General features: G+C 44.2%; 1 protein-coding gene across 3 annotated transcripts in view; it reads left to right on the top strand.

The window, feature by feature from the left end:
- The first annotated feature begins 2,371 nt into the window (after positions 1-2,371).
- The window catches only part of gad3 (glutamate decarboxylase 3), a 54,475-nt gene continuing 32,650 nt past the window's right edge, over positions 2,372-24,196 (top strand). For all 3 annotated transcript variants that reach the window (XM_048246828.1, XM_048246813.1, XM_048246835.1), the window contains exon 1: positions 2,372-3,199. The gene's annotated coding sequence lies outside the window, so the exon portion shown is untranslated. The remainder of the gene's footprint in view (positions 3,200-24,196) is intronic.

Genomic DNA, 24,196 nt, shown 5'->3' with positions numbered 1-24,196 from the left:
GTTCACTGGGCTAGCCTACGTGGTTTGATACGTGCTGAAAAGTCCTGTTTGCTGTTGAACTTGCGCTTTACCTATTCTATGTTGATTGACAAAGCCATACATTATGGCCCATAATGCAGCCTACAATGATTGTGTTGTCTGATGATCTAGCTATCCTCTGCCATTCAGAGCTCCGGAAAGTTCCCAGCTATTTTGAAACACCTGTTAGCAATCTCTGATGTCGGAATATTCAATGGCTACCCGACAATATCTCAGTGCAAACTCCAAAATTGTTCGTCTATTAATTTTCCACGGTTCAACACATTAGCCTACTAGAACATAGTTTGGCTGGCTTTATTCACTTCTGCCAGTTAGTGCTTTTTCCCCTGTGTATAAGTTACACTACATGCATTATTGTGTTTGACACTGAGGATAGCCTATCTGAGACGGTCTGGTTTAAATGAGTTACGTTGTGAAATTGAGAATGGCACAGACTAAATCGTTTAGTCTATTTCTTTGTATTGTGAAATTGAATTGAGATATGGACTATTATAATCAATAATATGTTGAAATTAATTAAAAGTAATCAATTTCTATGAAAAATCTATGTCTGTTGTATGCTTGTGTCAAGGTAAAGCCTAGGCCTACCGTGCGCATGTACTGTACTGCGCAAAAGCGCCACTTGCGCCTATATGCTATTTCATTGTATCGCCTTGTTAGGCTATGCGCGGGGTGTGTCAACTTTTTATGAGATAGAGAGACTCCCTTAAAGACAAAAAGATAATTCGAGCCCTGTGTCCGGCTATAAATAGAATCAATCCCGGGCATAATTTGAGGATTTATGGTAGCCTATCTCCTGCTCAACATGACATTAGCTGTTATGTTGATTGATAACAAACTCAACTAGCCTACTGATCAACTCGTTTTCACTAGCCTAACTATAAAATACAACTATATAGGCCTACCCAAAGTTTTTGTTCTAAGACATTTATTTCAAACATAATTTCAAGACACAAATTGGATACTTCAGTTGCCTTGGTGCATAAATCCCAGAGAGTAGGTGACCACACCCCAGAGTGATGGGCCTTTCTTACGCGTTCAGTGTGGGGTATAAACAAGCTGAGAATTTAGCGGTGTCACGTCTGGCTGTCACAGACATGGGGAGCTCTTTGAAGCTTGGGATAATGTGGTACAGTTACTACAGTAACAGTATTTTATTTTACTTCTTATGTAATATATATATTTTTTCAATTTTATAAATGCTTTGTTTAAATGCTGTTGGAACAAATAGTTGATTATAAAGGCAACTTTCTGTTGCAATTTTCTGTGTGTTCTAGACTGGTAACTTGTTAAGCCAACATGTTCTAACATTGCATAAATAATAACTGCAGACACATAGTTGAGAGTTGATTTGTTTTTGTTTTGTGATTTGTTTATACCAGACAATTTAGGTAGGCCTACTGTAGGCCTAACTAGGCTATTTGATCATGTAGTCTATGTTTGGATCATATAGGCATGATGATTCATTCATGGCTTCATAAAATATCAACATCATGTTGCTTTTAGAGTATTCTACCATTGGCCCAAGTAGTGTAAAATAAATCTAAAAAATTTGTAGAATTGCACATAGCACATAGCAAGAAGCTGGTCTGAGGGCAGATCTGGCATTGTGCTCATCTCACAGTTTTGACAATTTTAATCAAAAAATATTTTGAAAACAATCAATGGTATTATCGTAATATTCTGGCAAGTTTAAAATATGATGGTCGAAAGTGGGCCAGAGGTGGCGATCCGATATCTGGAAATCTGATTTCACTATGGGTTTGTGTTCACAATTTGGTCCCCCTCACTTTCAAAATATCTCCTGCGCCCCTGGTGATTTGTATGCAAATTTAATACAGAATTAAATTATGTATTTATCACTAAGAGTTCAACTGCACCTAAATTAAAAGGTGGAAGCACGGTTTGTTGTCCTGGAGACACTGACACTAAGGATGGCTTTATTTTGGTTTGTGTCTTTGTGTGGCATTGGGTATTGAAGATCAGCACATGGGAGTATGTATATGCCATCTGCATGATGGCATGTAAATGAGCTGCTCACGGTGTTAATCTCTGTAATGAGGCTCTGTAATCACTGCTCCTGTGTACACACACAGCCTTTGGTCTTGCCATTCTACCCCACCGCATCGGTGGAGAGACGGAGCTTGCAAGCACTGTCACTCCATCGATGTCAACCAGTCATAATGAGGCATCCTCTACGGTCTAAAAGCTGTAAGACCAGACTGTAAGATAGGGATGATGCCAATGTAAAATACCAATGTGAGAGCAGCAAAGCGTAATGCCACGTTCAGACCGTAATAATTCAATCTATTCAAATAAATCCTGTCTTGTATTAAGAGATGTTTTAAAGTACTAATTGTAAACCGAAATTATGCCTTCACTGATGATAGGCTATGTTGACTGCTGATTTCACATATAACGTGAACAGTACAGTTTTCTGTTTCAGTCCATTACATTTTATAATTTCTGAAAATGGCCCTAGTACTTATAGTATATAGTACGTACAAATATTTGTCCTGTTTAATATGCCATTGGTTACACCCCTGTGTGGGGGGTGAGCAAATTTAATTTGTCAAAATTATTGTAGGTGAACTAGACTGGTTTCCAAACTTCCTGGTTTCCAGACTACTTTGTGAAGAGAGTGCATCTCTCGATTGGGGCACATTTTCAACATTTACTTCACCTAACCTTTACAAACTTATTCTAAACCGCATCATGAAACAATGTCTTTTTTTATGGATTTTTTTGTAGGCGTTGCCACTACTGTTTACTCTTAAATGCCTGAGGGAAATGTTAGTGTGTTGTCAGTAGCCGGACAAACATTTCAGAGGAAATGAACAGAGATACTAGGGCAGGGCCAATTTATGGCTGCAGGCCGCAGATAAGAGGCACTGCCCTCAAACTCAGCAGTATATAAATGGACACTATTCTCATCACATGGCATCTGACCAAGACAACTTACTATTCATGGTCTTAGAATAATAAAAGGAAATTGCATACCTGCCTTTGGGATCCTCACGGGCCACATTATACAATCATTATTTGATTTTGTGAGGGCAAACTGCCAACATATCTGACAGGTATGATCTGGCATCGACAGTAGGCATAAAGTGCAGTCTGCACACCAGGACTCCAGACTTCACAAAGAGCAGGAAGTGAGGTGAGTCTACTGAACATCCTTGAATTGCTGTGCTGCTGTCTCAGAGAGCTGCTGTGACATTTGATCCACACTATGAAATCATGTAAGCATTGGGAGCTTTTGCGACTTTGGTCACTCAGGAGAAGGATCAAGGAAATAAAATGATCACATTTCAGTTCCATAAATAACATGGTGAACGTGATCATGTAACAGGTGTGGGTTGCGTTACTGAAATATCCTGTTTCTGATTGTGGTTAGTTAACCTGTGCATTTAATAAAAGCTGTTCTGTTTTCCTTCCTATAATAAAACGTGCACACAATTTAGTAAAACGTGTACACTAAGTATGGCAAACTAGCCATACACTGGCGACTAGGCTTTCAAATTCGGATTTTAGCATACTGTGTAAAATAACATTAGCTGTTAGGATTACCCAGGATATTGTCACAGCTAGACCTACTGTAGCTTCTGTAATCTTTCAACCAAAGTTAAGTCATGTTGAATATGGGTGTGCCGTACGGAGAGTCGCATAGGCTATAGCACAGAAAAGAAGTCACTATAGGCTGCCAATCTTGCAGTGTAGGCTATTTGTGAATGTAGCCTGCACAATGCAAAGAAATAAAAGATAAACTAGGTGCATTTCCATAGAAATTAAAAAACATTGCGAGACACCAGATATTTCTTCTATGATCTCATCCCATAAAGCTTTTCTTTGACTTGTTAGTTTTTTGAACATTTATTTTATCTAATGACATAGCAAACATGATTAATTGAATCCACATATCCTTGCACTTGCGAAAACAATTTTTCACTATAGCCTAAAACAATGAGGTCGCAAAAACAATGACTTCAGACTTGACTTCGACTCCACTCAAAAGACTTTAGACTCGGACGCTTCGAGACTCCTGAACAAGCTGTATTTCATGCAATTTGGCCCCTGTCATGCCAAATAGTATACCGTATGCAAGTTCATGAAGTGTGATCAGAATTAAGAATAATTCAAGAATTTACATTTCCATTTAGTCATCTAGCTGATGCTTATCCAAAACGACTGACAGGGCTTTCAATTCGGCAGCCGTGGCCGGTTAGCGCTTCGGACTTGTAACCGGAGGGTTGCCGATTCGAACCCTGACCCCTCATTGCTACCCGAGCGCTGCTGTTGTTGCAGGCAGCTCACTGCACCTGGATTAGTGTGTGCTTCACCTCACTGTGTGTTCACTGTGTGCTGAGTGTTTCACTAATTCACGGATTGGGATAAATGCAGAGATTATATTTTCTTAAATGCAGAGATTAAATATACTTACAATTAACCACATTATAATCAATAGGCCAAAATCACAGGTAACCTTGCTCATCTTTACTTGCGTACGACTTCACACCAGTGCTTCAGGGCAGCCGTGGCCTACTGGTTAGCGCTTCGGACTTGTGACCGACCAGTAGGCACGGCTGAAGTGCCCTTGAGCAAGGCACCTAACCCCTCACTGCTCCCCGAGCGCCGCTGTTGTTGCAGGCAGCTCACTGCGCCGTGATTAGTGGGTACCTCACTGTGTGTTTACTGTGTGCTGAGTGTGTTTAACTAATTCACAGATTGGGATAAATGCAAAGACCAAATTTCCCTCACGGGATCAAAAGAGTATTTATACTTCAGACCAGAGCTGATGCTTCAGCAAAGGCCGTCACTGAAAAGCTGTGAATGTCGTTGAACACAGCTGTTCTCACATTAGCTGATTGCGATAAACATTAACCATTGTTGCCTAATTACCAATTATTCATTACACCTGTGTGTAGTTTCTACTCTTTTTTTAGTGTTTTTCACATATAGTATTTTGCTGTATTTTTAAAATACAAAAATACACACCAATAAAGTATTTTGATACAAAATACAGAGCCATTTCCTTCAACCCAATAAAATACAAATGACAAAATACTATTTTGTATTTGAAATACATATAACATGTTTCAAAAATACTACCCATCCCTGAGAACAGGCAGATTACATCTTTATAGTTGGCCATATGATGACATACTTAGGTTAATACTGTATTTCACCAGTTAGGGCACCAAATTGCCAGCAGCGCACTGTGTAGCCTATCTTGACATGTCTATGTTTTGGGTTGCAATATACAGGTAGTGGGCTCTCTGTTAATTTTAATGAGTAGGCCTAAGCCTAAAGTTACAGCATTTCTATCCCAATTGACCAGACTTTGACCTTTGGTCTGCTTTTAACAAAATTCTGGCTATGATTGTTCCTTGTATTGCATCATGAGCCATCACTGTGCCTATTGCATTCTACTGTTGTTAACCTTAAGCCTAGCTCAGTCATTATGTTATACGGTTGGTTATACCACATCGCCCTCCATTAGAAGTGCAATGAGCTGCATTGAGCATAATAAACTGCATTTAGAATTCCAAATTCATATTTCTAGATATTTTGGTGAAAGTAACTCAAAAGTAATACAATAGTAGTGTTATGCCTTACAATTCAGATACATATTATAATGTAACAAATTCCTTTGAAATGACAGTAATGAGTAATACATAATGGGCAGTTCCAGCATTATGGATGTGACAATTGGACTCATATTGGTAAACAAAATGCCTTAAAGTGGGGGTAAAATTAGTATCAGTGAATTAATTTGCATAACTTTTAATGCAACCTCTGTCCTCTGAAAACTGAGAAATCCTCAAATTTCATATAATTAATTTCATCCTAAGAATACAAGGCATTTTTATCAGCGTTATGGATGTGACATGAAATGGACACACTTTTGTGAGAGATTACAGGTTTTCTACAAACTCTGTGAATTTTGAAGGAAACTGCCGAAACTATGATATATGTAGCATGAAGGAGACTTGAATGAACACAAAAAGTGTGTTTTTTGAAACTATGCATCATTTTAAGTAATGCATTATGTAGGAAAAAACTGGCGTTATGGATGTGGCGGTTTCACGTTATGGATGTGGCGTGTCTGAACCAGTCCTCGACAAACTACATAAAACACATAATTAAGTAGTGAATTTTGATATGAAACAATTGAAATAGTGATCATGAAAAACTAGCGATGAAATTATTGCTTCCTCAGTGCCCACTAAGATCCACAGGAAGAATCAGGACAAGAAGTAGCCTAATCTAAAATATAAAAAAGAAATTATTTTTTTTCTTTTAACGTCATCAATTTTGGTCAGTGATTCCCGGGTTACTGAAACACCAGGGAACATGATACTTGGTGGCCACTCCCTAAATAACTAGCCCTACCTGAACCAAGTTGCTTCAAGATGACAAAATATTTATGGTATGTTAGTCTCAGGAGCCCACATTAACCTAACCCATACCCACTCATTTGTGATTTGCACACATAAAGTACATGCACGCACACATGCACATGCACAGACACGCACGCATGTGTACATATTTTGTCCCGCTATGCGGTACATCTAGTTAATTGCTGTCGTTACTCATGTTACTCTGTGGTTATTAGCTATCAAATGCTGGCATATCGCGTCATTTAAAATTAAACTGTGTTAAGCAGACATGAAAGGCAGGCTGAACAGATCTGCAACAGAAGGAGGTTGCTATGTTCTCCAGCTGCAAAATCAGCCATCTTCACCAGCTAACACAATAATCCAGTTACTGTACAACAACAGTATGACACTTACGGGAAGATAATCGCTCAGATTTAGCTTTTTTTTTTTGTTAGGCCACTTGAAAATAGGCTATGGCTAGGCTAATCACTGGAGGTATTTGGGGGCCAAGCAGCGAAGCTGCGAAGGCACCCATTGTGATTCTATGATTTCTTATTATTATACTTTCTTCCGCCATGGAAGTCAATGGCAGCCCATAGAACCGCCTGGTAAAAGTTGTGAAATTTGGCACACTTATTAGGGACAGTACCATGATTAATGTCACCAAGTTTCATGATGGCAACTCAAGCACTCTAGCGCCACCAACAGGCCAAAGTTGGATGTGCGTTCCACGCACGAACTTTTGACCCGATATGGCGATTGTCAAAAATGTGGTATCGTTGTAATCCTTGGACCAAGCCGAGTTCAACGCACCCTGTGTCGTCATTTTCCGCCATGATGGATTTTCCGCCATATTGGATTTTTATCGAAAGTGAAACTAATTTTCACAGGTCACAAATTTTGTCCGATCGTCACCAAACTTGACACACATGATCTTTAGACCATGCCTCATTAATGCATTGTTTTTGTCTTCGAACTAAAACCGTTCGCGTAACAGCCAATCGAAGTTTGCGCGGCCGGCCAAACAGGAAGTGAGCTCATATCTCAGCAACCCATTCATCTGTCATAACCAAACTTAGTACATGTACTCAGGACCCAATCAGGGGGACGCTCAAGAAATCTGGTGACCTTTGACCTCTAGGGGGCGCTGTAATTAAGAAACATGCCTTTTGGCCTGTAGCTGCAGTTGTGTTTAGAATTAAAATGCACTAGTGGTGTCTGTTAATACTGTTGGAGGTCCTTAGGCCGACCCAAATAACTTGTGATGTCATCGTAATTGATTCGGCCATATTGGATTTAATCAAAACACGCACAAGTTTTTCGGGTCAGGTCATCTGTTCTTCACAAATTGGTAGAGACCATCTTCAGACCATGCCTGATGAGTGCATTGCTTTCTGGAACAATTGACAGAAGCATTGACCTGTACCAGCCAATCGAAATTTGCGGCGAAGCCACCAAACAGGGAGTGAATTCATATCTCAGCAACGCTTTCATGTATCAAAACCAAATTTAGTACATGTACCTCAGACCCCATCGGGAGGACACTCAAGAAATTTGGTGACATTTGACCTCTAGGGGGCACCGTAATTGACAAAAATGCATTTTGGCCAGTAGTTGCTGATGCGCATTATTTAAGTCAATGGCAGCCCATAGAACCGTCTGGTAAAAAGTTATAACATTTTGCACACTAATTGGGGACAGTCCAATAATTCATTTCACCAAGTCTCATGCCGGCACCTCAAGCGCTCTAGCGCCACCAACAGGCCAAAGTTGGACTTGTGTTTACGGACGTAACTTTTGACCTGTTGACCCGAATGGCAAAATGAGGTATCATTGGAATCCTTGGGCCAAGCCGAGTTCAACACACCCTATGACGTCAATTGTTGACCTCTATGTTTAAATCACAGCAAGTGTGATCATATCTCAGTCAATCTTTTATTTTTGATGTGAAACTGATGACAGCGAGTTCCATCCAGTTAATTCTAATGCGTGCGGCAAGGGTGGGGCGGGTGGGATGGGCAGGGGCGGTTCTTGGCTGGGCTGGCTGGGAGGGGGCTGACACTCAGCCCTGGTTCAGCCCCACAAAATCAGTTATGTTTTGATGTGAAACTTGACCTTGTAACTCAGCCAATCTTGGGTTGTATGGCATGGAACTTGCTGTGACTGCTTAAGGCTATATGTCTGATGCAACGGCATTGACTTACATGGCAAATCTGGCCTGCTGATCTCACTGCTTGGCCCCCTCATTGCTGCTTGCAGCTATATTTTAATATTATGTTTGTTTTGCCAATGCTTAGGCGAGGCCTCCCTGTGGTTTTGATCAACCTAATAATCTTTGAAATGTCAACTGTAAACACTATGGTGAAATGCGTTGAAACTGACATGCCACCAGAACAGACGTTTTATCGGCTTTGAGGTATAATAAAGTCTCCAGTCTTCACGTTATGTAACATCCATAACGTCACATCCATAACGCACCATTAAAGGTTTTAAAAGTAAGAAAGGGGCACAATTTGGTCATCACACTTTACATTGATATAAATCAGCTTTGCACAGACACTATGGACATTGTCGCATCAACACTGTATGTGTAGCATAAACTTTTCCTATAAAACGTTATGGATGTGACATGACCATGGAACTTGCTGACTTAAAAACAAAAGCCTTACAAATGTAAGGAGTTGTGCTCTTAAAGGCAAGCTGAGCATAGACATTGCTCTACCATTCCTTTGTCAATGTGGAATTTGTCAAATGACACAATTTGTTTGAACCTGGGATCCATTCATCCACTTTTTAAATATGTATAATATTACCATGTGAAAAATGTGTTTTCTGGTATGGTTGCACACCATATTTTTGATGTAAAAAGAGTGTCTTTCTCCATCAAATTCAATCAGATCAGTTACAAACAATAAAATATAGACCTAAATGAAGATTTTAACAACGGTTCTATTTGCGTATGCACAAGTTTTTTTTTCCATGGTAAGGATGACCTTTGCATGGAATTGCCCTAATACATTACGATTTTGAAGTAACTTGCCCAACACTGATAACAACCATCACTTTCTATGTATGTTTGTGTGTGTGTGTGTGTGTGTGTGTGGAGGGTCAATCAAATTCTATGATTGCCACTGATGTGAATGATCTCACAAATCACACAAACCAAATTAAAATGTCCAGATAAAATGTCCAGATAAAATGTCCAGATAAAATGTCCAGATAAAATGTCCAGATAAAATGTCCAGATAAAATGTCCAGATAAAATGTCCAGATAAAATGTCCAGATAAAATGTCCAGATAAAATGTCCAGATAAAATGTCCAGATAAAATGTCCAGATAAAATGTCCAGATAAAATGTCCAGATAAAATGTCCAGATAAAATGTCCAGATAAAATGTCCAGATAAAATGTCCAGATAAAATGTCCAGATAAAATGTCCAGATAAAATGTCCAGATAAAATGTCCAGATAAAATGTCCAGATAAAATGTCCAGATAAAATGTCCAGATAAAATGTCCAGATAAAATGTCCAGATAAAATGTCCAGATAAAATGTCCAGATAAAATGTCCAGATAAAATGTCCAGATAAAATGTCCAGATAAAATGTCCAGATAAAATGTCCAGATAAAATGTCCAGATAAAATGTCCAGATAAAATGTCCAGATAAAATGTCCAGATAAAATGTCCAGATAAAATGTCCAGATAAAATGTCCAGATAAAATGTCCAGATAAAATGTCCAGATAAAATGTCCAGATAAAATGTCCAGATAAAATGTCCAGATAAAATGTCCAGATAAAATGTCCAGATAAAATGTCCAGATAAAATGTCCAGATAAAATGTCCAGATAAAATGTCCAGATAAAATGTCCAGATAAAATGTCCAGATAAAATGTCCAGATAAAATGTCCAGATAAAATGTCCAGATAAAATGTCCAGATAAAATGTCCAGATAAAATGTCCAGATAAAATGTCCAGATAAAATGTCCAGATAAAATGTCCAGATAAAATGTCCAGATAAAATGTCCAGATAAAATGTCCAGATAAAATGTCCAGATAAAATGTCCAGATAAAATGTCCAGATAAAATGTCCAGATAAAATGTCCAGATAAAATGTCCAGATAAAATGTCCAGATAAAATGTCCAGATAAAATGTCCAGATAAAATGTCCAGATAAAATGTCCAGATAAAATGTCCAGATAAAATGTCCAGATAAAATGTCCAGATAAAATGTCCAGATAAAATGTCCAGATAAAATGTCCAGATAAAATGTCCAGATAAAATGTCCAGATAAAATGTCCAGATAAAATGTCCAGATAAAATGTCCAGATAAAATGTCCAGATAAAATGTCCAGATAAAATGTCCAGATAAAATGTCCAGATAAAATGTCCAGATAAAATGTCCAGATAAAATGTCCAGATAAAATGTCCAGATAAAATGTCCAGATAAAATGTCCAGATAAAATGTCCAGATAAAATGTCCAGATAAAATGTCCAGATAAAATGTCCAGATAAAATGTCCAGATAAAATGTCCAGATAAAATGTCCAGATAAAATGTCCAGATAAAATGTCCAGATAAAATGTCCAGATAAAATGTCCAGATAAAATGTCCAGATAAAATGTCCAGATAAAATGTCCAGATAAAATGTCCAGATAAAATGTCCAGATAAAAGATAAAATGTCCAGATAAAATGTCCAGATTAATGCGTTTTCATGAGTTTTCGATCGTCATATATTTCATTTCCATTCATCACAGAGTTCCCAAAATCACATATAAGGTGTGTTAGAGTGTCTAGTTTTGTAATTTTTAAAAAAGCTAAAAACGTAATATTACGTTTTTAGCACTCAACGCATGGGAAGGAAAAACTGAATATTACGTTTTTGGCACTCAATGAGTTAATGAATTTTCAAACCTGTACCAAAACACATTTTTATTCAAACATCAAGTCTGCCTCAAAATACAACAGAGAAATCATGAACTCAAAATGTCATTGTGGGGAAAAAAAAAAAATGACTGGGCGTAACAGTAAAATCAGACCTTTCAGAATAAGGATGATAGCCTAACGCTAATAACAAGCCTTGCCAAAATTATGGGTCATGAAGTAAGAATACAAAATAATTGTTAGATTAAGTAGATTATGTTAAATCAACATCAGATATTAGGCCGAACTTCCAACATATTTTTTTTGCACACATGACGCGACCAATTAATCACTGCTCAGCTCAGCAGCAGCAATTTTATTGTACATGGAATCATCCTGCTTCTTAAAGAAGGACGAGACTAACGTGTTGGTCTTTACTGTCGCGGTGTTGGCACAGTGTAGCTTGTTGCTAGCATGTAGGCTAACATCTGCCTCCCCTCCGTGAGAAACACCAAACTCTCTTCTACACACTTTGCAGAATGCTTTCATCTTGTCGCTTAAGACTTTATCAATCCACGGGTACCTCCCACCTCCTCCCCTCCATTACATAGGCGCTTTTTTGCTTTTTTTAGCGTGTTGGGGTTCGATTACATCAGCCATGTCAAGGAATGAATGAAAATGAGCTAAAATCAGTGCATATTCACGCCTAATTATAGAACGTCAAAAAATAAACAAAGTAGCCGGGGCTGCATCCAGACACTTAGCTGCCGTCGGGGGTTGCATGCAGTCGACTCAACCTCTCTACGGACAGCTTTTAATGTTTATCAGAAAATAACTACTCAGTATTCTGATTGAGTATAATTTTTTTACAATTAGGGCCGGATTCGGGATAAACGCTTAGAATTCGGGACTGTCCCGAATTGCTCAGGACGTCTGGTCACCCTAACGTCGACGCAGCGGTATAGTAGCATCCATCAGGCAAGTGTTATTTAAGTAAACTCCTGGTGTACCTACAAACTTTTCAATGCCTCATTTTATGAGTAAAGAACATACTGTAGAAGTTTCGTACCATTCAGGGCATTATTAATGGGGTAATTTACGAGATAAAAGTTGGTTCCATTACACCTGCAGGCTACTCGATCAGGGTTCGACCAAGGGAAAAAAGGTTCTGGGAGGGTGTTTGGCTCGGGGTCATGGTGCAAAGGACCCTAGGGTGAAATTACTCCGAACCATCGCTTTAATATGGGCGGGGCAGGTTGGTACGCTGATTTTGGCACATACATTACCATGGCTATTTTGTGACAAATTTATAAACTGTGTATTTTACACATAAAAACATCATCAATCTTTGTTTTAACATCGTTATTGTAATTACTGAACATAGTTTTACATTTGGAAGCATTTCAGACATTTTTAAACATTTTGTAACAATCAGCCCTTTACGTCCTTTTTAAACAGCTGTGTTACTATAAACGCACAAGGGGTTCTTGGGAATGAAAGTAGTAATCGACAATAACAAAACGCTTCAATACTGTCACAAATACTTTTTGCCTTATTACACAAACACATATGCATAAGAGCCGGTATACTGCCGTTAATAAAGCACACAGCAACCAACAAATATTCAGGCGGCGCTGAACAAAAGAAAAGAGCGCGCAAACGGTTGAATTGAATGACGCTTTAACGCGGTATATTATTATTACACCAATTATCCGTGCAACCACACAATACTTGAATCCCCCCCCCCCCCCTTTGTCTCAGTCCCAAAATTAAACTAAAAGTCCAAACTAAACGAAAACTTCCGGTCTTTCCCTAGGATCGGCTATAGTCTTTATATTCCAACCAGGAAACAGGTAGGCCGGAGAATAATCCTCTGTCGGAGCTGGAGAAAATAAATAATCCACAACAAAAGGCAAAAGGTCAAGCGCTGATTTTAGTGGTATACCACAAAAAAATACCCAAGCGAGATAGGATCTCGCCAGATCCAAGAGCGTCGGCAACGCGTTAACCACGCAGTTGAAGTTTGGGGTCGGGCACGCCCTCTTGCTGGAGGCAGCGCGTATGAGGTACAGTCTATGCAGTTGCACAATGTTTTCTCCTCTCCTCCCTTTAAAGCAGTCTCTTAAGACGTGTTTTAAGAGCTCTCAAACCCAAGGGAACTAGCTTTATCTCTATGTGGCTGCAGCAAACAATACTGGCATGCGCATTCAAACACCCTGCATTTGCTGAATCTCTCCACCGACCGCCCCAAACACCTGACGCACCCACCTAAGTAAGCTTGTATCGTGGTCATGTAATGTCCTTGGTGACCGAGGCCTTAAAGAGACACCCCACATTCTTACCAAAACCACAGTGGACAATATATATACATATATTACACAGATATACATATATGAATATCATTCCTCATACATAAACATTATAGGAAATCAAGATAATGTTCCATGCAATAATAAATGTAAAGGAACACTTAAATTAATGTGACGGTGTCACAGATCCCCCAGCCCGAGGCATCGGGGAATGGAACCCAGTAGGGCTTCAGGTTGACCACATTAACAGTGTCCATTTTTTGTCCTGGTCATTCCACTGTATCACGGTAATTGATGGGGCCTAGTTTTCTCACCACAGTAGCTGGACCCACACCACTTGGGCAAAGCTTCGATGAAAGTTTTCTGATGCTTTAGGAGTGGGTGAGTCACCGACCCAGACCAGGTCTCCGGCAGGAGTTGTGCACCTCTCCTGTGGGTATTGTAATACCTGGCTTGTCTGGACTGACCCGCCTCAACTCTCTTCTTGATTTGCTCATTCATTTGTTTTTGTCTCTCCAGGAGTGTGTATGGTGACTGTTGTGGCGTGGGAGGTGAACTGATGAGTCTCTCCAGTGGACCCTTCAGGGTCCCTTCCGCTCCAGCTCTGCAGGTGTCATGACCTGTGGTTTTATGATGGGCAGCATTGATGGCCCGACGGAACTCCCTGATCCACTGGTCCCAGTTCTTATGTTGGTCCCCCCCATATGGCCTTAATCATTGTCTTGATGGACCGGTTGGACGCTCCGTGAGGTTGGCTTAGGGTGATAACTGGTGGTGAATTTCATCCCTCCCCAGGTCTTGCAGAGGTTAGCTATTTCATGGCCAGTGAACTGCGGCTCCGGTCCGAGACCAACTCCGGTGGGACACCAAAGCTGGTGAAGATTTCATCCTTTAAGGCGGGACACAAACTTGGTGTGCCTTGCCATCTTTTAAAGGGAACATCTCGACCCATTTTGTGAAGTAATCCACCAGGGCCGAGAAGGAAGGTGTTGCCTTTTTTGCTGCGGGGAAAGAGCCCCATGAGGTCCATCCCCAGCTTTTCCCAAGGGTCCTCCACTGGAGTAGGCTGCATGAGGCCAGCCGGCTTCTGATTTTCAGCCTTGTAGACTTGGCAGATGGTACAGACCTTGGCGGTGATTCCACCGTCTTCTTGGAATGGATGGCCACCAGGCTACCTCAAGGATCCTCAGGAGTGTTTTCAGCCTGCCCAGATGCCCACTCAGAGGATGATCATGGAAGTAGGCCAGAAAGACAGGCACAAGAGACTTTGGGACGACCAGCTGATATTTTTCCCCCTTCCTTCACAGGCAAACCCGTACAGGAGGCCGCCTTGCAACTTTGTGAAGCCTATCCTGTCCGGCCTACTAAGGGTGTCTGCCTCTTTGGCTAGGTCTGTGACCTCTGAATCCTCTTCTTGTGCCTTCCCTATTTCCAGTCAGGGAAGAGGGGCAGATCGGGAGGAATCTGAGGCGTTCGCCAACACACACAGACTGCAGCTGAAGAGGGAGGTGTAACTGCTTCGGGACAGGGCATCAGGCGCGATGTTATGGAGGCCTTTCCTGTACTGGACTTTGAATTTAAACTGTTGGAGTCGCAGGATCCAGCGGAGTCAGGCGAGAGAGGTTTTGGACAATTGAAGGCCCAGGTCAAGGCAGCATGGTCTGTGTGTATAGTGAACTCCGCCCCCTCAAGGTAGGTGCCTCCACTTCTCAACAGCCCAGGCGACTGCAAGACCTCCTTTTCCAGAGGTGGAGTAATTGCACTCTGCACCACGCAACCCCCCTGGATGTGGCGATCACCATCTCCCCTTCAGCTGTTCTCTGCACCAGCACAGCCCCCCAAACCCACATCACTGGCATCCGTGTGGACTTCAAAGCGGCAGGGGAGGTGTCAGGCTGCATGAGGATAAGTCGTCCGCCAGTGCCCTCTTCAGCTGATCAAAACTGTGCTGACATTCCTCTGACCAGACCCACTCTACATCCTTCCTCTTCAGCCGATTCAAGGGGAGCAGCCAGGTCTGCAAAATGGTCAATAAATTTGTGGTACCACCCCCCAAAGGCCTAAAGCGCTGGAGGTCTTTATGTTGAGTGGGCGGTGGATACATGGTCACTACCAGAGTCTTTTCTGGATCCACCTGCCGCCCTTGTCGAGAAACGTGGCCCAAGAACTTCCAGCTCCTGCGGAAAAAAAAAACTCACTTCTTAAGATTAAAGTGTCAGGCCAGCCTTATGGAGCTTCTCTGGAGGGCCCTGCAGATCCGGAGAGATGTTGTTCAAGGCGTTGGCGAAAGACTATGACATCGTCAATGTACACCTGTAGATCTTCCCTCTAAAAGCTCCCCCAGGACCTTCTCCATTAGCAGCTGAGAAGCGTGGCTCCGGCATTCATGAGCCCAAATGGCATACACCTGAACTGGTAGAGGCCCATGGGTGTTATCCACGGCTGTCTTGGCCTTACTGTCTGCGGACATGGCGACCTGCCAATAGCGGTTTCAGGTCAAAGGGGTGCTGAAGACTGCTGCACCGTGCATAGACTCCAATAGCTCGTGGATCAGAGGCATGGGGTGAAGCGTCTGGGTGGGTTTTGGCATTGAGGCGCCCGAAAAATCACACAAAAATCCCGAATGGAGCCATCTGGCTTCTTGACTAAGACCACGGGCACCTCAGGCAGACTGTGATGGCTCAATAATGCCATCCTTGAGCATCTGCTCCACATGGTCAGCGATGATCTGCCGGAAGGGCGACACCCTGTATGCCCTGCAGGGACAGGCACCTCGTCAGTGGTGAAGATCCGGTGTTCCTCAACTCTGGTCTTGCCTAGTGTCCCCAGAGCATACCATGGGCCGGGCCTGGAACAGTTTCCTGACCTCTGGAGGGTGGTCTGGAGAAAAACAGGGGGCGCCACTCCCAATGATGGAAATGGACCCAATGAGCCTGGGCGGGGAACAGCTACATATAGGCTGGTATTGGAATGAGCTTCAGGCTCCTGCCTCAATGTTCCCTCTAGCGGGTGAGACAGAAAAGTATGGAGAAGTATAGCCCCTGGGTCCCTTCACTCCCATAGGTCCTGGTCTCCCCATATTGATGATGATGGTGGAGTTTTTGCTAAGAAAGTCAAGCCTAGGATGATGGGAAAGCCAGGTGGTTGTCAGCCATGATAAATGTCTCCAAAGCCCCATATCACCTCATGCCAGGTGTACAAAGCTGTGTCTTTCCCACAGCCCCATAAGTCTTTCCATTGGCCAGGGCAAAGCTCACGGTTATCCTTTCGGCTTCAGTGGCTCACCGTCCGCGAGCCAGCTCCAGCCAGACACTCTGCTGCATGGTGAGTAGGTGCATCCCAGTGTCGAGGCATGGCACTGCTTTCCCCCCTCACTCAGGAGCACCACTGAAGGCTTCCGTCCCAGCTGCACTACCGTCACCACATCAACCCAGGTTTCCTGGCATCCTTAGAAGGCCCTTGTCCTGGGTCTTCTTTAAAGCCCCTTCTCCTTGGCCTTTTGCTGGTCCACCTTTCCCCAGTACTCTTTAGATGAGCTGCAGTCTTTCTCCACCAGGGTGCCAATCTGAACCAGCTGGTCCACATTTGTGGCGGTGCCCTGAGACAGCCAGCTATTCGGGGTTGCAGTTGTTCAGGATCACCGCCAGACACAGAAACACGGTAGTCATAAGCAAAATCCCTCAGACACTGATCAGGCAGCTGTACCATGTCCGTAACTTTTCTTCTACCTCGGTGAGTAATCAGGAGGGAAGGCATCCTTAAAGGTGTTCTTAAACTCCAGGCCAGTTGTGCACATTGTTTTTTATTACCATCCACCAGCTATGTGCTGGCCCTTTAAGCGTGTTGGACAGGGAAGCCTATCAGCTCTGCATCAGACAATGGCCACTTTTTTCAAAAAAAATATTTCGCAGCGATCAACAAAATTAAGCATATCGGCTTCCCTGGACCCACTAAAGAAGGAAACTCCATCTGTATAGCGGCCTGGAATAAACCACAGCAGGTCTGAGGGTGAGTTGGCTACCTGAACCTCAAAAGGAGACAAGAGGCTGGTGCTTAGTGTAAAAGGCTGTGTAGGTGGCTGAGACAGTGCTCCCCGAAGGTGTCTGAAGCTGGGCACCACCACGCACTATGAGCTGGTTGGCTTGGAATGAGCTCCTTGAACATGAGGAAAAAGGGGCTGCACAGCACTGTCAGAACTAGCTGCCATGTCAGGGTGGTCCGTTGGCGAAGAGGAGTGATGCACTGATAACCCGGGGTCATATATGGCCCTGCCGTGCTAAGAGAAGCATGAGTTTGTGTGAGCGCTGGGTAACAAGGTGCCAATGGAACACCATAGGAAAACTTGAGCAGGGTGGGGCGGCTATGAGGTGGAAGAATAGTGGCTCCGATGTGGATAAAGGCCTGGGGAGAGCAACAAGGCTGGCGGCGGCGCGTTCCATTTCTCACTTTCATTTTCATCGCGCCTTTGTAAAGCTCCACCAATTTTTCCTCAAACTGTTTCAGTGTTGTTATCATGCATTGCTCCAAACCTCAACGCCGGTACACATAACTTAACAATCAGCCCTTTACGTCCTTTTTGAAACAGCTGTGTTACTATAAACGCAAAGGGTTCTTGGGAATGAAAGTAGTAATCGACAATAACAAAACGCTTCAATACTGTCACAAATACTTTTTTTTAAACCCAGCTTATTACACAAACACATATGCATAAGAGCGGTATACTGCCTTATTACACAAACACATATACATAAAGTTAATAAAACACACAGCAACCAACAAATATTCAGGCGGCGCTGAACAAAAAAAAAGACGCGCCAAACAGTTGAATTGAATGACGCGCTTAACGCAGTATATTATTATTACACCAATTATCCCGTGCAACCACACAATACTTGAATCCCCCCCCCCCCCCCCCTTTGTCTCAGTCCCCAAAATTAAACTAAAAGTCCAAACTAAACGAAAACTTCCGGTCTTTCCCAGGATCGCGCTATAGTCTTTATATTCCAACCAGGAAACAGGTAGGCCGCGAGAATAATCCTCTGTCGGAGCGCAGCGAAAAATAAATAATCCACAACAAAAAAGGCAAAAGGTCAAGCGCTGATTTTAGTGGTATACCACGCCAAAAAATACCCAAACGAGATAGATCTCACCAGATCCGTTGAACGTCGGGCAACGTTAACACGCGAAGTTGAAGTTTGGGGTCCGGGCACGTCCTCTTGCTGGAGACGCGCGTATGAGGTACAGTCTATGCAGTTGCACAATGTTTTCTCCTCTCCTCCCTTAAAGCAGTCTCTTAAGACGTGTTTTAAGAGCTCTCAAACCCAAGGGAACTAGCTTTATCTCTATGTGGCTGCAGCAAACAATACTGGCGCCACGCATTCAAACACCCTGCATTTGCTGAATCTCTCCACCGACCGCCCAAACACCTGACGCACCCACCTAAGTAAGCTTGTATGCGTGGTCATAGCAATCATGGTGAGCGAGGCCTTAAAGAGACACCCCACATTCTTACCAAAACCACAGTGGACAATATATATACATATATTACACAGATATACATATGAATATCATTCCTCATACATAAACATTATAGGAAATCAAGATAATGTTCCATGCAATAATAAATGTAAAGGAACACTTAAATTAATGTGACGGTGTCACAGATCCCCCCCCCCAGCCGGAGGCATCGGGGCCAGAACCCCGAAGTAGGGCTTCAGGTTGACCACATTAACAGTGTCCATTTTTTTGTCCTGGTCATTCCACTGTATACGGTAATTGATGGGGCCTAGTTTTCTCACCACAGTAGCTGGACCTGACCACTTGGGCGCAAGCTTCGATGAGAAGTTTTCTGATGCTTTAGAGAGTGGGTGAGTACGGACCCAGACCAGGTCTCCCGGCAGGAGTTGTGCACCTCTCCTGTGGGTATTGTAATACCTGGCTTGTCTGGACTGACCCGCCTCAACTCTCTTCTTGATTTGCTCATTCATTTGTTTTTGTCTCTCCAGGAGTGTGTATGGTGACTGTTGTGGCGTAGGAGGTGAACTGATGAGTCTCTCCAGTGGACCCTTCAGGGTCCTTCCGAGCGCCAGCTCTGCAGGTGTGCGGCCTGTGGTTTTATGATGGGCAGCATTGATGGCGAAACGGAACTCCCTGATCCACTGGTCCCAGTTCTTATGTTGGTCCCCCACATATGACGCAATCATTGTCTTGATGGACCGGTTGGACCGCTCCGTGAGGTTGGCTTGGGGGTGATAACTGGTGGTGAATTTCTGTCGTCACTCCCAGGTCTTGCAGAGGTTAGCTATTTCATGGCCAGTGAACTGCGGCCCCGGTCGAGACCAACTCCCGTGGGACACCAAAGCGGGTGAAGATTTCATCCTTTAAGACGGACACAATGCGGTGTGCCTTGCCATCTTTTAAAGGGAACATCTCGACCCATTTTGTGAAGTAATCCACCAGGACGAGAAGGAAGGTGTTGCCTTTTTTGCTGCGGGGAAAGGGCCCCATGAGGTCCATCCCCAGCTTTTCCCAAGGGTCCTCCACTGGAGTAGGCTGCATGAGGCCAGCCGGCTTCTGATTTTCAGCCTTGTAGACTTGGCAGATGGTACAGACCTTGACGTGATTCCACACGTCTTTGCGAATGGATGGCCACCAGGCTACCTCAAGGATCCTCAGGAGTGTTTTCAGCCTGCCCAGATGCCCACTCAGAGGATGATCATGGAAGTAGGCCAGAAAGACAGGCACAAGAGACTTTGGGACGACCAGCTGATATTTTTCCCCCCCTTCCTTCACAGGCGACCGTCGATACAGGAGGCCTTGCAACTTTGTGAAGCCTATCCTGTCCGGCCTACTAAGGGTGTCTGCCTCTTTGGCTAGGTCTGTGACCTCTGAATCCTCTTCTTGTGCCTTCCCTATTTCAGTCAGGGGAAGAGGGCAGATCGGGAGGAATCTGAGGCATTTAACCAACACACAGACTGCAGCTGAAGAGGGAGGTGTAACAGCTTCGGGACAGGGCATCAGGCACGATGTTATGGAGGCCTTTCCTGTACTGGACTTTGAATTTAAACTGTTGGAGTCGCAGGATCCAGCGAGTCAGGCCGAGAGGAGGTTTTGGGACAATTGAAGGCCCAGGTCAAGGCAGCATGGTCTGTGTGTATAGTGAACTCCGCCCCCTCAAGGTAGTGCCTCCACTTCTCAACAGCCCAGGCGACTGCAAGACACTCCTTTTCAGAGGTGGAGTAATTGCACTCTGCACCACGCAACCCCCCTGGATGCGTGGCGATCACCATCTCCCCTTCAGCTGTTCTCTGCACCAGCACAGCCCCCCAAACCCACATCACTGGCATCCGTGTGGACTTCAAGCGGCAGGGAGGTGTCAGGCTGCATGAGGATAGAATCGTCCGCCAGTGCCCTCTTCAGCTGATCAAAACTGTGCTGACATTCCTCTGACCAGACCCACTCTACATCCTTCCTCTTCAGCCGATTCAAGGGAGCAGCCAGGTCTGCGAAATGGTCAATAAATTTGTGGTACCACCCCACAAGGCCTAAGCGCTGCTGGAGGGTCTTTATGTTAGTGGGCGGTGGATACATGGTCACTGCCAGAGTCTTTTCTGGATCCACCTGCACGCCCTTGTCCGGCTACGTGGCCCAAGAACTTCAGCTCCTGCCGGAAAAAGGCACACTTCTTAAGATTAAGTGTCAGGCCAGCCTTATGGAGCTTCTCTAGGACGGCGTGCAGATCCCGGAGATGTTGTTCAGGCGTTGGCGAAAAGACTATGACATCGTCAATGTACACACAGCAGATCTTCCCTCTAAGCTCCCCCAGGACCTTCTCCATTAGCCGCTGAAACGTGGCTCCGGCATTCATGAGCCCAAATGGCATACACCTGAACTGGTAGAGGCCCATGGGTGTTATCCGCGGCTGTCTTGGCCTTACTGTCTCGCGGACATGGCGACCTGCCAATAGCCGGTTCAGGTCAAGGGTGCTGAAGACTGCTGCACCGTGCATAGACTCCAATAGCTTCGTGGATCAGAGGCATGGGGTAGGCGTCTGGGTGGGTTTTGGCATTGAGGCGCCCGAAAATCCACACAAAAATCGAATGGAGCCATCTGGCTTCTTGACTAAGACCACCGAGCACCTCAGGCAGACTGTGATGGCTCAATAATGCCATCCTTGAGCATCTGCTCCACATGGTCAGCGATGATCTGCGGAAGGGCGACACCCTGTATGCCCTGCAGCGGACAGGCACCTCGTCAGTGGTGAAGATCCGGTGTTCCTCAACTCTGGTCTTGCCTAGTGTCCCAGAGCATACCATGGGCCAGGCCTGGAACAGTTTCCTGACCTCTGGAGGGTGGTCTGGAAAAACAGGAGGCGCCACTCCCAATGATGGAAATGGACCCAATGAGCCTGGGCAGGGAACAGCTACATATAGGCTGGCATTGGAATGAGCTTCAGGCTCCTGCCTCAATGTTCCCTCTAGCGGGTGAGACAGAAAAGTATGGAAAGTATAGCCCCTGGGTCCCTTCACTCCATAGGTCTGGTCTCCCATATTGATGATGGTGGAGGTTTTGCTAAGAAAGTCCAAGCCTAGGATGATCGGGAAAGCCAGGTGGTTGTCAGCCATGATAAATGTCTCCAGAGCCCATATCACCTCATGCCAGGTGTACAAAAGCTGTGTCTTTCCCACAGCCCCATAAGTCTTTCCATTGGCCAGGGCAAAGCTCTGGTTATCACTTTCGGCTTCAGTGGCTCACCGTCCACGAGCCAGCTCAGCCAGACACTCTGCTGCATGGTGAGTAGGTGCATCCAGTGTCGAACACAGCATGGCACTGCTTTCCCCTCACTCAGGAGCACCACTGAAGGCTTCCGTCCCAGCTGCACTACCGTCACCACATCAGCAGGTTTCCTGGCATCCTTAGAAGGCCCCTTGTCCTGGGTCTTCTTTAAGCCCTTCTCCTTGGCCTTTTTGCTGGTCCACCTTTCCCCAGTACTCTTTAGATGAGCTGCAGTCTTTCTCCACCAGGGTGCCAATCTGAACCAGCTGGTCCACATTTGTGACGGTGCCCCTGAGACAGCCAGCTATTCGAGGGTTGCAGTTGTTCAGGATCACCGCAGACACAGAGCACGGTAGTCATAAGCAAAATCCCTCAGACACTGATCTGGCAACTGTACCATGTCCCGTAGCTTTTCTTCTACCTCGGTGAGGTAATCAGGAGGGAGGAAGGCATCCTTAAAGGTGTTCTTAAACTCAGGCCAGTTGTGCACATTGTTTTTCGCCACCATCCACCAGCTATGTGCTGGCCCTTTAAGCGTGTTGGACAGGGCGCCTATCAGCTCTGCATCAGACAATGGCCGCACTGCAAAAATGTTTATGGCGATCAACAAAATTAAGCACATCGGCCACTTCCCTGGACCCACTAAAAGAAGGAAACTCCATCTGTATAGCCGGCCTGGAATAAACCACAGCAGGTCTGAGGGTGAGTTGGCTACCTGAAGCACTCAAAAGAGGTGAGAGGCTGGGTGCTTAGTGTGTAAAGGCTGTGTAGGTGGCTGAGACAGTGCTCCCGTGAAGGGTGTCTGAAGCTGGGCACCTACCACACTATGAGCTGGTTGGCTTGGAATGAGCTCATGAACATGAGGAGAAGAAGGCTGCACAGCACTGTCAGAACTAGCTGCCATGTCATAACAGGGGTCATAACAGGCCCTGCCGTGCTAAGAGAAGCATGAGTTTGTGTGAACGCACTGGAGTAACAAGGTGCCAATGGAACACCATAGGAAACTTGAGCAGGAGTGGAGCGGCTATGAGGTGGAAGAATAGTAGCTCCCGTGCGTGGATAAGGCCTCGGGAGAGCAACAAGGCTGGCGCGCTTCAGCCGTTCCATTTCTGCTTTCCATTTTTCATCACGCCTTTGTAAGCGCTCCACTAATTTTTCCTCAAACTGTTTCAGTGTTGTTATCATGCATTGCTCAAGCACCTCAACACTTCGGTACACATAACTCCTTATACCTGCTTCTCTGTTCAAGGCACTATTAACAGAATCTCTGAAGTCAGTCTCCAGCGTATTTAGTCTGTCCATGACTGAACCTAAGTCGGTGGTAATGGTTGTGAGAGCAGGAAGTGTGAGGTAAGATGTGTTTCCCTCATCTCCAATGCTTTGTTCATTCTCTTCTGGGTCTGATAGGTAAAGTGAACTAATTAGTGATGTTACTTCCCCCACAGGATTTCTTCTAGTGACCCATGCATCTCCCCTTGGTTCATGGTGCGGTTCACAAGGCCCGTGCCCTGATGCAGGTGTAGAAGCCGGGTGCCATGCTCAGAGATTTAGATCCTGGGATTAAGTCAAGCTCAATTAGAGCTGGACCACTTTCTTGATACATATCTCCCCTTTTCCGTAATAAACAGTGCTTAATATTCAATGCAAAGCAGTGTAGTGTGTAAACAATTATTGCTTTTTTGTGTGTTCAGCAATATACAGGATATAATTACAAGTTAACAACAGCAGACAATATTCCCCGCTATAGTAATAATAAAGCAAAGTCAAAAAATTACATTTCATTCCCCGTTACAGGCCACCATCTGTAACAATCAGCCCTTCGTCCTTTTTTAAAC

This window comes from Alosa alosa, chromosome 1 (assembly GCF_017589495.1).
Source record: "Alosa alosa isolate M-15738 ecotype Scorff River chromosome 1, AALO_Geno_1.1, whole genome shotgun sequence".
Lineage (NCBI taxonomy): Eukaryota > Metazoa > Chordata > Actinopteri > Clupeiformes > Clupeidae > Alosa > Alosa alosa.
Note: the sequence above shows the minus strand (reverse complement) of the source record. Positions and strands in the feature narration are given on the sequence as shown.